The following is a 12,886-nucleotide window of genomic DNA, read 5'->3' as shown; positions in this document are numbered from 1 at the left end:
AGACGGTGGTTGGCGGGGAATCCACTGCCTGTGGGGACACGAGCTATTCCAACATATCAGTGTACGCAATGCCCGCTATTGTAACCTCTGTGAAGAAAGGGGTCCAGTAATCTCGTTCTTCATTAAGACACCAAACCTTCACTTCAAGGCTATCTCGGATCAGCTGTCGGTAGTTGTGACGAAATTCAGAGGTCCTTATGCATATGTTGTTCTGTTGTGGAGAAGTCATTTTATTTTCAGGGACCGCAACGCCGCACGAGATATCGTGAAGTCACATTAGATTCTTTGAGTTTCTGTGCGTATTGACGCATACTGCAATATCTAAACTCTCATAATTTCCTATAGTAATGGTAAAAAACGATCAGAGAGAGACAAGACTTTCTGTTGGGGGCGTTAGATAAATTTTATTTATTCATACCGTTAGAATTGCAATTGGCAGGTATCTGCTTGTCAGCAGAAAGAAGAAATTTGTAAGAAGCAATGAAATAGATTAACGTAAATGGAGCACCTGATGATGGCACTATAGTGCCGAAACATGTCGTGAAATAACAAGTGAAATTGAGTGCACTAAAAGACGGACACTGCATACATATCATGGACGAAATTTGTAAGATTTTATTTTAATCAAACAACGTTTCAGATAAAAATGTGTGGAACCACGACTAATTTTTCTTATATTTTTATACGTATGTTTTGATATAATTAACATCCTTGGAGGAAATGTGTTACCATTCTTTTTGGGATACTTTAAATTTTGCCACAATGGACATTAATTACCAGTTTTCCATTGTGTGATAATTAAGTCGTTTACATAACAGAGCGAACATGTATATATTTTCCTTTTTGTAATTATCACGAAGCGTCTTGATATCGGCGTGAATGCTACTGGGTTTACCTAATGATGAAGCAACACAAACATCCAATAGCTCACTTGATAATGACGCTATATATACACACTTTAGGATTTACCTGAAGGTATGCATCGACGTCGAAACGGATTGTGAAAACGATCAAATTTGCAAGTGTTGACTGTAAGCTACGAGGATAACTTATTCAAATTCGCAGTAAAATAATAGGGCTGAGAAAGGTGTAGTCTTTTGGAGTTAGTATACGAAATTACCAACGACAGTCTCTGAAATTTACTAAGCTTACTTACAGACAGGAACAATGAAATACAAATTAGTGAAAATTTCTCGACTCGAATTTCAACAAAATCTGGTACTGGGTTTGTAGACTATATGGAAATTTCCATTTGTGACCATATGCAAGCTAGGCTTTATTATGGATAAAATGGCTGACAATCGGACTTGTCTGGCAGCTTTTGGTGGAAGCCTCTAGTATCGAACTTCAACAGATTATGTGAAACGGCTTAAAGGATTCGTGGTATATTCCATTTATGTCCCTAAGTAGATTATATTTTATTATGCATCAATCTTTCTGTAAGTAGCAACTATCCGACAAAGTTTGGCAGTAATCTTCTACCTCAGATTTCAACATCTGCGGAACTGGTTTTGGGACGCACGGAAACAGCATTTGTGACCCCACATAAACCAGGCTTTGTTATGATCACTATGGTTGCAAATATGAATTGCCCGACATCTTTTAGTGAAAGTTTGCTTGTACAGAATTTTATGAATATCTGTCCAATGGTGTAGGTATAGATACTAGCACATGCACGAACGGGAAGATATCACCTCTACATAAGGAGTTCATTTTTTTGTAAGAACACCTGAAGAAGTCAACTCTGTAAAACTAAGGAAGAACTATACTGCAATTATTTTTCTCTAAATTTGAAAAATTGTGTGTGCCATCTTTTAACTTTCATAATATTAAGGGATATTCAGATTTAAGAATCAATCTGTGATCGTGTCCGAGGATATAAATTATTGCGCCCTATCGATTATGTACAATTTTTTAGTTAAATGGCAGACGTTTATCTTATGGTGAATGGTCGAATCTTCAATGATACATAAATAAAAATGTATACTATGATTGAGTGTAAAAGTGAATTATCAGCTATCATAAAGAGAGAAAGTTTCATTTTCGTGAGCGATATTATTTCGCAAAAAGAATTTGTAAATTATTTAATAAGGCAGACGAGATAATCTGTTACAGAAAGTATGCACTGTTTAGGGCACGTAGGGATATTTGGATGGAATAAGAGATTTATTTTGGCAGCTATGGGGAAAATTTTGTTTTATGTACAGTGAAATACTTGATCACATGGACCGAAAATCCTAAAGGCCTGTAAATAATTAGTTCTCTTTGTATTAATCGTACGGTTTCTGCGGGTTAATATACGATGCTATTAGTGTCTGTCAGTAGCCGCGCGGTCTAAGGCATGAACTGTCTTCGATTGCTCGGACGCTGAGATCGTGCGTTCGAATCTCACTCAGAAGATGGATTTTATGTATTTTTGTGTTTATTCTGTTTGTGTTCTCTTGTGTTTAGGTAGAGGCCTTGTGAAGAGCTGATCACTCGTCCAAGGCGTCCTACCTTCCGTGAAAATGATTAGGGTACTGAATCAGAGGCCTGGGTCCTGAATGGGCTGGATGAGCAATTAAAAATTAGTATATGTAGGAGTTACATAGAGTTAAATGATAGGATGACCGCCTAATTAGGATTTCTAAAGGATCTGGAAAGAAGTAGTGACGTAATCGATGTGTTATCCCGGCATTTGCCTGGATGGGCTGAAGAAAACCAAGAAAAACCTGTCAAAGTAGCCTATGTTTCGCTCGAGATTCAAATTGAGTACCTCTCAGATACAAGTCTAGGTGTCACCGCTAGCCCTTCCTGTTGTGATTTTGTAGCATATGACAACTAACTCAGTGGAGCTGAACCCTTCTTTAAAAGCTGTCAGTCGCTCAGCTACTGAAGAATTTCCCAGCATATTACGAAGCCGAAGGTTCATCACAGTGTTCACAAGAACCCTCTATTGGTCCCTATCCTGAGCCAGATTACTTAAACTCTATACCATCCTAGCCACTTTCTCGAAGAAGCATTTTAATATTATTCTCCCACCTACGTCAAGGGTTTCCCAGTGGTCCCTTTCTCCTGGTCCTACCACCAAAATCCTACATGCGTTCCTCTTCTCTGCCATACGTACTACAAGCCCTGCCCGTGTCATTCTCCTTGACTTGATCATTTTAATTCCATTTGGCGAAGAGTATAAATTATGAAGCTCCTTTTCTACAGTTTTTTCCAACCTCCTACTATTTCATTCCTCTTTGATCCAAATATTTTCCTCGGCACCGTGTTCTCAAATACTCTCAGTCTGTGTTCTTCCCTTGATATCAGAGACCAAGTTTCGCACCCATACAAAACTACAGATAAAATTATAGTTTTGCATATTTTGATTATTACGTTTTTAGACAGCAGGTGAGAAAAATAAATTTTCTGAAATGAATGACAGTAATGATTACCCGAATTCAAACTGCTTTAATTTGCTCCTGAATCAAATTTTAAAATTATTGCCCTTCTCAAATATTCATACTTTGCATATTTTCATAGGATCAGTTGGCTATCTTCATGTTAAGATACAAAACAAGATCTTATTATTAATGACAGTCCTTGTGCGAACTTCGTTGAAGGCCGAATCGAAGCTAGTGTAAAACATACAAGAGCAAATATTGAGTAATTAGTACTAGAATTTTCAACGAACGAAGAACTCTAACTCTGATAAAAAAAAAACAGTGTATAGAAATTACAGATTGCTGTAGAGGTCGATGTTCGTCATGTGATTACAGTGTACAGGATAACCAGCAGAATTTATATTTGACATTACTGGTGGAAGAGAATCGATTTGATGAAAGTAAAATGCCCCAGTCTATGCGACCGAAACTCACAATGTCGTTGCTTCCCCACCTGATGAGCTGAGGCAATTCTGTAGCGAAGAGCATGGCTGCAGAACCGGGACGTGTTCCAGCAGACGCGGAATGGTCAGTCGCCCCTGAATATCATGAAAAGGATGTGACCTATGAAGAACGACTGGATCGCCCTCTTTCCCACAGTTAGGCTGTGGGTGTTATTTCGTATAACCCAGTGCGTTTCACCGCTAACTTCGTGCTTGTTAATACGTTATTTATTAATAAAAATACTTAGCAGCAGTGATAGCTAGTCGCGTGTGGAACAGAAATGTGACCTCGCAAACATTAGTTCTGTAATCATTGTCAGTTATTACCATTCGAGTTCCCAACAAACAATTCCTCCCAACAGACGCGCATTAATTCTTAACAGGAAGGAATATATTGATCTCCTCATTTCGTTTTCAACCAATATATTTTTATCACATAATATTCGTATATCGTGAACATGGATAGCGCAGTCGGTGTAGCGATTGTCTACGGGCTGGACGACCGAGGGATCGGAGTTAGGGTCCCGGCAGGGTCAAGAATTTTCTCTTCTCCACGTCGTTCAAACAGGCTCTGGAGTCCACCCAACCTCCTATCCAGCGAGTACCGGGGGTTCTTTCCCCGGGGGTAAAGCGGCAGGGGCGTAAATGTGACCACTCACCTCCAACTAGTGCTGAGGTCAAGAAGATATGGATATCTACATCTACTCCGCCATACGCCTTCATGGCGTAGTGATTAATTAGTTAAGCACAGGGACAACTTTATCTTTACCTTCCTCAAAAATTAGATAGTGTTCAAAATGGCATGCAGCCAAATGATTTGAAACTGAAATATGCGAATCTGAAACAATAAACAGTAAATACTGCAATGACGGCTAGTTCTGTGAATTGACTTCATATCTATGTACATTCATTCGAATTAATTTGATGAAGCATATACAATACAAGTCAAATTAGTTCTATCTGGAAACCGAAACCAGTAGATAATAAAATTAAATCTGAGCTACACTCTTACGGAATATGGCGGTTCACTACTGTTCACAAGAACCTGTGATTAAATATGAACACTGTTTACGGTTGTATGCAGTGTGTGCGCAGTTATTNATATACACGGTGCCAAATCCCAGAAGACTGCTTTCTTCAAATATGAACACTGTTTACGGTTGTATGCAGTGTGTGCGCAGTTACGTTGCTGAAAGAGATTCGTACCTGGAGTATGTGAAATTCAAGGCCAATGAAAGTATTTGAAAATAGGACCACCGGAGTATACAATTCTTCTTTAGTCTTACATACATAAATATTCTCGGAGGCTTTAACCACGTACCGTGTTACTTCGAATATAAGAAGTACACTTTACACATTTTTACCTATTGAAAAAATAAGGTGTGTCTGAAATTCGAGGAATGTATACCTTTCTACCTTTTTTCATAAATCCCACATTCAAGAAGTGGATGCGTCTTAAATTCGAGGGCGTCTTACATTGAAGTAATACTGTATTATGATTATATTAAACAGAAATTAATGCAATGCGCTAATGTTTGTTCTTTTGGTCATTCATGAATTCAAACAGTCACAAAAGATTAGTTATTATTGGGTATAGAGCCGATTCACATTAAATAAAGTCTGAGGGGACGTTAATATTGAATTTATTAAACACATATAAAAATCGAAATATACGTGTATGCTCCTGACACACACTTTCCAGCTGTGCTCTTTTAAATGTTGCTTGGCTCACTGGCCTTGGTGTTTATTTACCACTGACACAAATCTATTGATACAAAACTATGCAAAAACACAGTATAAAGAAATAAATGAACTATATTTTTATTTTGTTAAGTATTCACCTTATCTAGAAATATCTCAAACGAAATTTACAGGAAAAATCTGCTGTATGATGCTTATATTTCAGAGCATTTATAGAGTTCAATTTGAGCTTCAGAGAACGTGTGACGTAAAAGAATTAAATTAAATTCGCCCAGAAAACTTCTACATAAAACTCATCTACTACCAAATTGAACATAGCTTCTTATATGAAACGCTCCTTGAGCTTCTTGCAACGAACTTATAAAATCTCTATGGGAGAGAAGGGGCTCATTCAAGCATTTTCCTTACAGAAGTGAGTTTTGCAAATACATAATTGAATACAGGCATATACCACTTGGACTATAGTGGAACCTATGAAAATTGGAAATTTCTGAATCCATATACACGTATTATTAAGAATGGATCTTAGAGAGATAGGATGGGATTTTATGGATTGGATATATCTGGCTCAGGATAGGTTCCATAAAATGCTGGGAAAACTTTGAGTAGCTGCAGAATTGGCGGCTCCTCCAGAAGGGCTCAGCTCCATGAGTAAGTAAGTATATATTACATCATGCATATAAAATCTTACTATGAGAAATTCAGTGGATATTTTCTTACTATAGTTTTCTCATAAGCAAAGGTAAATGCTACTGTAATATTCTTAGGTCTAAAAAGAAAATAGTTTGGATAAGGTTACTGATGGACTGCCTCGCCTGGAATTACTGAGTACAAAATAAGAAGTTGCAGAAACAAAGATAATATACGGGTATAACTTCCAGTGTGACTTCTTCCGATAATAGGGAGTTGGCACATTTCTTTTTGGCCGAACAGGAATGGCCAACAATGGCTAAAAGAACCGTGAACAATGCAAACTGACAGAATAAAGTTAAAAGAGGAAAAATATATTCTGATGGAATGTACATATTATATGAGTCCATTATTTGCCACTTTTCATGCCTTACAGCCTTGAAATCCATTAATCAAAGGCATACTGTTCCCAATATAATTTCACATCAGACATAACACTGCACAAAATTATAAATAAATTTTCTTTGCATAGCGAAATTTGCTTAAAGTAACACAAGTTATATATTTGATGTGATATAATTTTATACCATGTTCCTCTTTTTAGAAAATCGATAAATTCCGTTTAGTTTCATGTAAACTAAATTATGTAAAGACCTAAAAGTAACATATTTCATGAAGTCGTTTATGGAATGACAAATGCAGGCAGGGAGACAAAAACGTACAGACACAGCATTCCGTACACGCGCTCACTTCATGCACTCGGAGCAAAAAAACTCAACAAAGAGCATCAGTGTGATAAATGAGGAATGCATATCTACATAAACAAACTGGAATGCTCTGATTTTGGCTTCTTTGGCGGCTTATTCTGTGACCCTGAAGATGGAGGCAGTACGCTTCTCCAAAAATTCGGTACGTTTCTATCAGACTACACGGAGTGATATCCCAGACGATATTAGTCTTTAAAGTTTACATAAAGTTCTACACAAGTGTGGTTATACGAAGGTCCTATGGATCCGAATTCTGGACGTTAACGAAAGAAAAAATGAGAACGCAGAAGTCAAAACTGGGAAACCACACAAGTGTCACAATATACTGAAAATTATTAAACTAAATGAATACATTATAAAAGAACCTAACAAAATAATTTTCTACAGCCGCTGGAGAATGTCTACAAACCGAATCACCGGCCTGGTTTACCAATGTGAACGCAAGAGAAAAATGTGCCACAGATCTCTAACAGAAAGCAGGAACTCTTATAAACCTTGAAACAGGTAGAAGCCGTGATACGGAGAGTAAACAGAGCACACAGCAGAATGATAAATGTGTCATAATGTTTATATGAGGTCTATAGCACGTAATGAACCCATGGACAGGCACTGGCCCAGACATGCTTGAACAGTAACAAATATTTATCACATACCTTGGTTCAATCGCGTATCGCCGCTGAGGAGATAAGAAGATACTAGTTTTATCGCTCTCCACGAAAACCTTCGTGCCACAGATGACGTAATATGTTGACTGTCTTACTATTACAATTATAGTTAATAATATTGTAGCAGTGGATGTGTTTATATTAAGCATTCTGGATTACTGGGATCATTGGATGGGGACTTCTTCGCCTGTATTACTACGAACGGAGATAATTTTGTCTGCCGACCGACGACTCGTGAAGGCACTTACTTGTCATGCACTGCCAGAGACCACTCTAACGCTCGGGAGCGAAGTTCATCCCACTTGCTGAAGCTTCGCATTAAAGTGGGCCATGGTTTACTACAACACTAGGGGGCAGAGGTCCGCAGACGTGACCAAGATGTCTCATATATACATATTTATCGCATTTTATAATCAGTGTACTTGTTTATTTCTATGCATTTGTACGTATCTACAAATATTTTACTATGAAATTTGTAGACAGCAGAATAGAGCAAACTCTAAAGTGAGGATTACTGCATAAGAAGTGACAGTGGACTGTAAAACAGAGACACAATTATATATACTTTCGCTTGGTATGCTAACAAAATCCTATTATTCGAAACCCTGAGCCAACAAACAATATTACTAATCAGATAATTAGAATTAACTTGGAAAATTAATAAAAAGCGCCGGTCATGGTAGCCGAGGGGTCTAAGGCATGTACTGTCTTCGCTCGTTTGGAAACCGGGATCGTTGGTTCGAATCCCACTCAGGGCATGGATGTTTAGTTTGTTTGTGTGTGTGTGTGCGTTTTTCTGTGTTTGTGTACAGGTAGGCCTTGCGACGAGCTGATCACCCGCCCAAGGAGTCCTACTGAATGTGTAAGACCTAGAAAAACCGAAGTGAACGGAGAAGTTCATGGAGGTAGGNAAATAGTCTAGATCTCAGCTCTATGAATTGTCAGATTTTGTTAGCTTCGTGTGCACCAGGACAGGGATATGAGTAGAGAGAACATATGATATAAATTAAAGACATTCTAAAGTATTTACTAGTCACTCTCAGTGTATACGATATACATGCAGTGTCTTAATGACATTTTATAACATTTAATAACATTTTGAAGTATTAAAACTACACTTTTAGTGAAGAACATGTTTTAGGTGCATTATATTTTATTTATTTTAAATATAATTGTTGCATTATTGACGGTGTACATATAATTGAATAAGGATACGAGTAGATTAACCGCTGGACTATAGGCCAAAAACTGTGATTTCGTGCATGCCTTTCCGTGAAAATAGAAATAGACAATATGACTCTTGAGTATCACTAGGTCCTGCCGTTGTACTTCCGCATCACCTGGCTTCTAGACGAGGATTGGCTACTGGCATAAACTTGATCCATGCTTACTTACTTACTCACTTACTCATGGAGCTGAGCCCTTATTGAGGAACCGCAAATTCTGGAGCTACTGAAAAATTTCCCAGCATTTTACGGAACCCGAAGGTTCCTTCCACTGGTACCTATCCTGAGCCAGACCAATGCAATCCATACCATCCAATCCTATCCCTCTAAGGCCCATTTTAATATTGTCCATCCACCTACGCCTTTGTCTTCCCAGTGGTCTCGTTCGTTCTGGTTTTCTCACCAATATCCTATACGCATTCCTCCTCTGCCCATTCGTGCTACATGATTGCCCACCTCATACTTGGAGAAGAGTACGAGTTATGAAGCTCCTCATTATGCTGTTTTCTGTAACCTCCTGTCACTTCATATCTCTTCGGTCAAAATATTCTCAACACCCTGTTCTCAAACGCCCTCAGTAAACTTGATCCATGCAAGGAAACAAATTTGTAGCGATTTATAGATTACATATTATTTAACACAACCTTCGACAAGAGGGTCTCTTCAATTACAGGCTTCAAGTATATGTATGAAATAGTCTGTAACTTTAGAATGAAATTACATCGCTACACCCAACTGCTGGAACGGTATCCACCAGTTGAGGAGCTTCACTAGAACAGTGATGAAGAGAAAGCGTGCTAACATAACATCCGTGATTTGAACCTCGGATTTTAGTCTGCAGTTAGTCGGATTACTGACTTAGCTATCACGATTCAGTCTGTGCAACAAATAAGTAAAAAAATTGAAGGGGCCAGACGATAAGTGAAACCAGTTTCTGCTGGTCACGTAGGTCTAAGTGCAGATGATCTCTCCTTCTCTAGCAGAGAATGTTATTGATTAAGTAGAAAATTAATTCACCAGCAGGGCCGATCGTTTTCTGCCAATTTGTGTACATTCCTGAGCAAGGCCACGAGCCCCCCGCATGTGCTGATTTTGTGGGTGAAAGTCGTAACTAATTCTTTTTAATGATATCAGCCTTTTTGTAAGAGAGATTACAAAGTTTTGGAGGGAGAAAGTCACCCTTCCTATCTCGAAGGCGAGCATTAACCTACTGAACTCAAGCAATAAAATCTGTTTCAGTGACAAAAGCGAATCATGTAACAAAGTAGTTAAATAACCAAAACCAAACACTGTCACGTGTTGTGACTAGACACAGAGTTTGGATTTGAAATTTGATTTACTGAACTCATAAATCGTAACTACAAGTAATTTTAAAGTTGTCGCACTCGACTTCTCACTACAGCATACTAAGTTTCATCACTTTGACTTCACTAGCTGTTGCTAGGCTACGGCTCCTAACAATTTAGATTCCTCAGTTTCCATGTTCACGTCCTTACCGGCTGGCGACGGTTTCACAGCTAACTCATTAGTCCAACTGTCGAATCTCAACAAACTTGTAGCATCACTAGCCATCAATGATTACTCATCGGCTATCACCGGTCATCCATGGCTCTCGCTGGCCATCAACCACTACTAACTGCAACTGCAGACGACAACTCGCTGTATAGCCTGAGGTCGGACAAAAAAAAATACAGCTTTTCCAATATCTGCTTTATTGTTGCATGTTTATTCGTTGTCGCGGAAATTTGTTTAACGAGTCGTTATCAAGCAATGGCTGACTTCATCAGCCATCATGTCACGATATATTTAGAACATTTGATAGGCCTCAGATGCGTCGATAGCTTCCGAAAATTTAAAGTTTTGTAAACAATTCTTTTTCGTCTTCAAAATCTTAGTTGTACTGTCGAGCTACACGTGGCTGTCCGTCCATCCCCTGAATCAATATTGTACACAAATGTAGATAAGGGGCGACGACCCTTTCCGATGCCTCGTGTCAATTTTACATCCAAAGTTACTTATCAATAAGATGTCCTCCTTCTTCCAGTAAGACTCTGACGGATCTCATGACGCTATATATGCCATTACATAATTTTAGACACTTCTTAAGATCTTTGATTATGCGTTATGTCTGGTTATTTTAGAGCAACATAAACGACATTTCTTTCCTTTCTGAGATCACATCTTGAACATGAATCTGTATTCATGAACGAAAATATTTCGTAAGAGACGACCTCCAGAATAAAATAACAGTTTTCTTGCAACTATCTGTCACAGGGGTAGTTTACTAGACGTATAATTGTATAATGCGTTAAACATATATGGATTATTCAAGAATGCTGTCTTCTTGGATGTGGCGCCGTGTAGATCTTGAGTGAACCGATGTTTCGGAGGAACACCAGTTCACACAAGATCTGCATGGCGCCACATCCCAGAAGACGGCATTTTTCATAGCCACCGCCTTGAAAACCTCAAATATTATACATATGTAATATTAATGTATTGAATTATATTTATCTCGTGGCTTCAAATATTAATAGGCCTATTGACAAAAACTCGTATAATTGCCGGCGATAACCGAAATATCAGTCGGTGACAATGGTTCATCATCCTTCATACAAATTAACCAACCAACTAAATAACCAACAGTTAAGGTTCGGCCACACAGAGCGCTACGTACGCTATGTTCGCTATACAAAGAAAAATATCTCCCTTTATTGCCAATGTGACTGGCCACACAGACTTCCGTACGCTACGTACGCTATGTTCCCTATGTTACCTGGTCGCAGGGTGTACACAGCGTACGTAGCGTACGTAGCGAACATAGCGTAGCGCTCTGTGTGGCCGAACCTTTACACGACTGTCCTTACGTAGCAGATGTAGGGAGTGACAACGCATGCCCACGGGGTGCGAGCAGAAATGATTTTTTGAAGGTCTTCTAACCCAAACCATTGACTTGCAAAACGCAGTAAGGTAGAAGATGTATTTTTTTTTTAACTTGAAAAGCAAGACTGATTATTTCATGTCCAACAGGGTTCTCAAATTCTTGCACGAATGCCAATCACTTTGAGGCCATTTTCTTCTACCGTTCGTGCCAAACTCTCTGGCCTATTTCTCACCAAAATTAATCTGGAAATACGAATCTTATAGGAATCCTTAGACAGGTGATCAGCCCCGTCATAAGGCCGCTACCTACACAGGACAATACAAACACAGAAGAAACATGAGCAGACATCCATGCCTCGAGTGGAATTCGAACACACGATCCCATTATCTCAGCGGACGAAGGCATTTGATGCGAGGCCACTGTGATCGGCATTCTGAAATGTAAATAAGCAATAAGATGGGAAGGGTTAAAACGAGTTTAATTCAGCAAGGTAGATAACCATACAATGTTCATCATTATCTCACTTTTTAGTTTAGTTTACATCTTAATTTCCTCAGCTGCTATCATTCCGTATGTTTATAAAATGGAATACTTCATTTCGCCTTGCACTATCGCAGTTTCTTTAATATCAACATTTGTTTCAAACTTTGTATGTGTTCTGCCTCACTTTACATGAATTGTATTCCAAATATATTATAAATTTTCATAAAATTATCTTTTGTCCCTTTACAATGTCTGTTTTTCATTATTTGCTTACTTAATTTAGTCAATATCTAATCTTCATAGAACCGCACTGCCTTAAATCCAGGCTGTTGCATTATGCACTCCTTAAATAATTCACTTATATTTAGTTACATTTTAATTAAAACAGTCAATTAAGTTTACATAAATATTACTTACATCTTCTCTTTTCTCTCTTATTTATTGCTGCTCTTATCTGATAGATTATAGATCACGTGACTGACAACATAATATAATCATTTCTGATAATTCTTCAGGCGCGTTTGAAACCCCGCGAAGGACCTATTAAATTTGTCCAAATCATCCGTGCAGTTGTATGCATGAAACAGCCGGAAAAACTCTGGATTGATTTTCAGGGGAATTTTACGAAATTCGTAGATGAATTTAATTTTCATTCACATCGGTCACGTTCGACGAAT

At 38.3% G+C, this 12,886-nt stretch overlaps 1 protein-coding gene across 2 annotated transcripts in view; it reads right to left on the bottom strand.

Moving 5' to 3' along the window:
* Positions 1-7,811, bottom strand: part of LOC111873097 — a 53,597-nt gene extending 45,786 nt beyond the window's left edge. The window contains exon 1 of one of the 2 annotated variants that reach the window (XM_023867510.2): positions 7,605-7,811. The gene's annotated coding sequence lies outside the window, so the exon portion shown is untranslated. The remainder of the gene's footprint in view (positions 1-7,604) is intronic. The other variant, XM_023867509.2, reaches the window with a different exon arrangement.
* Between the last annotated feature and the right edge of the window lie 5,075 nt (positions 7,812-12,886).

This window comes from Cryptotermes secundus, unplaced genomic scaffold, assembly GCF_002891405.2.
Source record: "Cryptotermes secundus unplaced genomic scaffold, Csec_1.0 scaffold120, whole genome shotgun sequence".
NCBI lineage: Eukaryota > Metazoa > Arthropoda > Insecta > Blattodea > Kalotermitidae > Cryptotermes > Cryptotermes secundus.
This window is presented reverse-complemented; position numbering and strand designations above follow the sequence as displayed.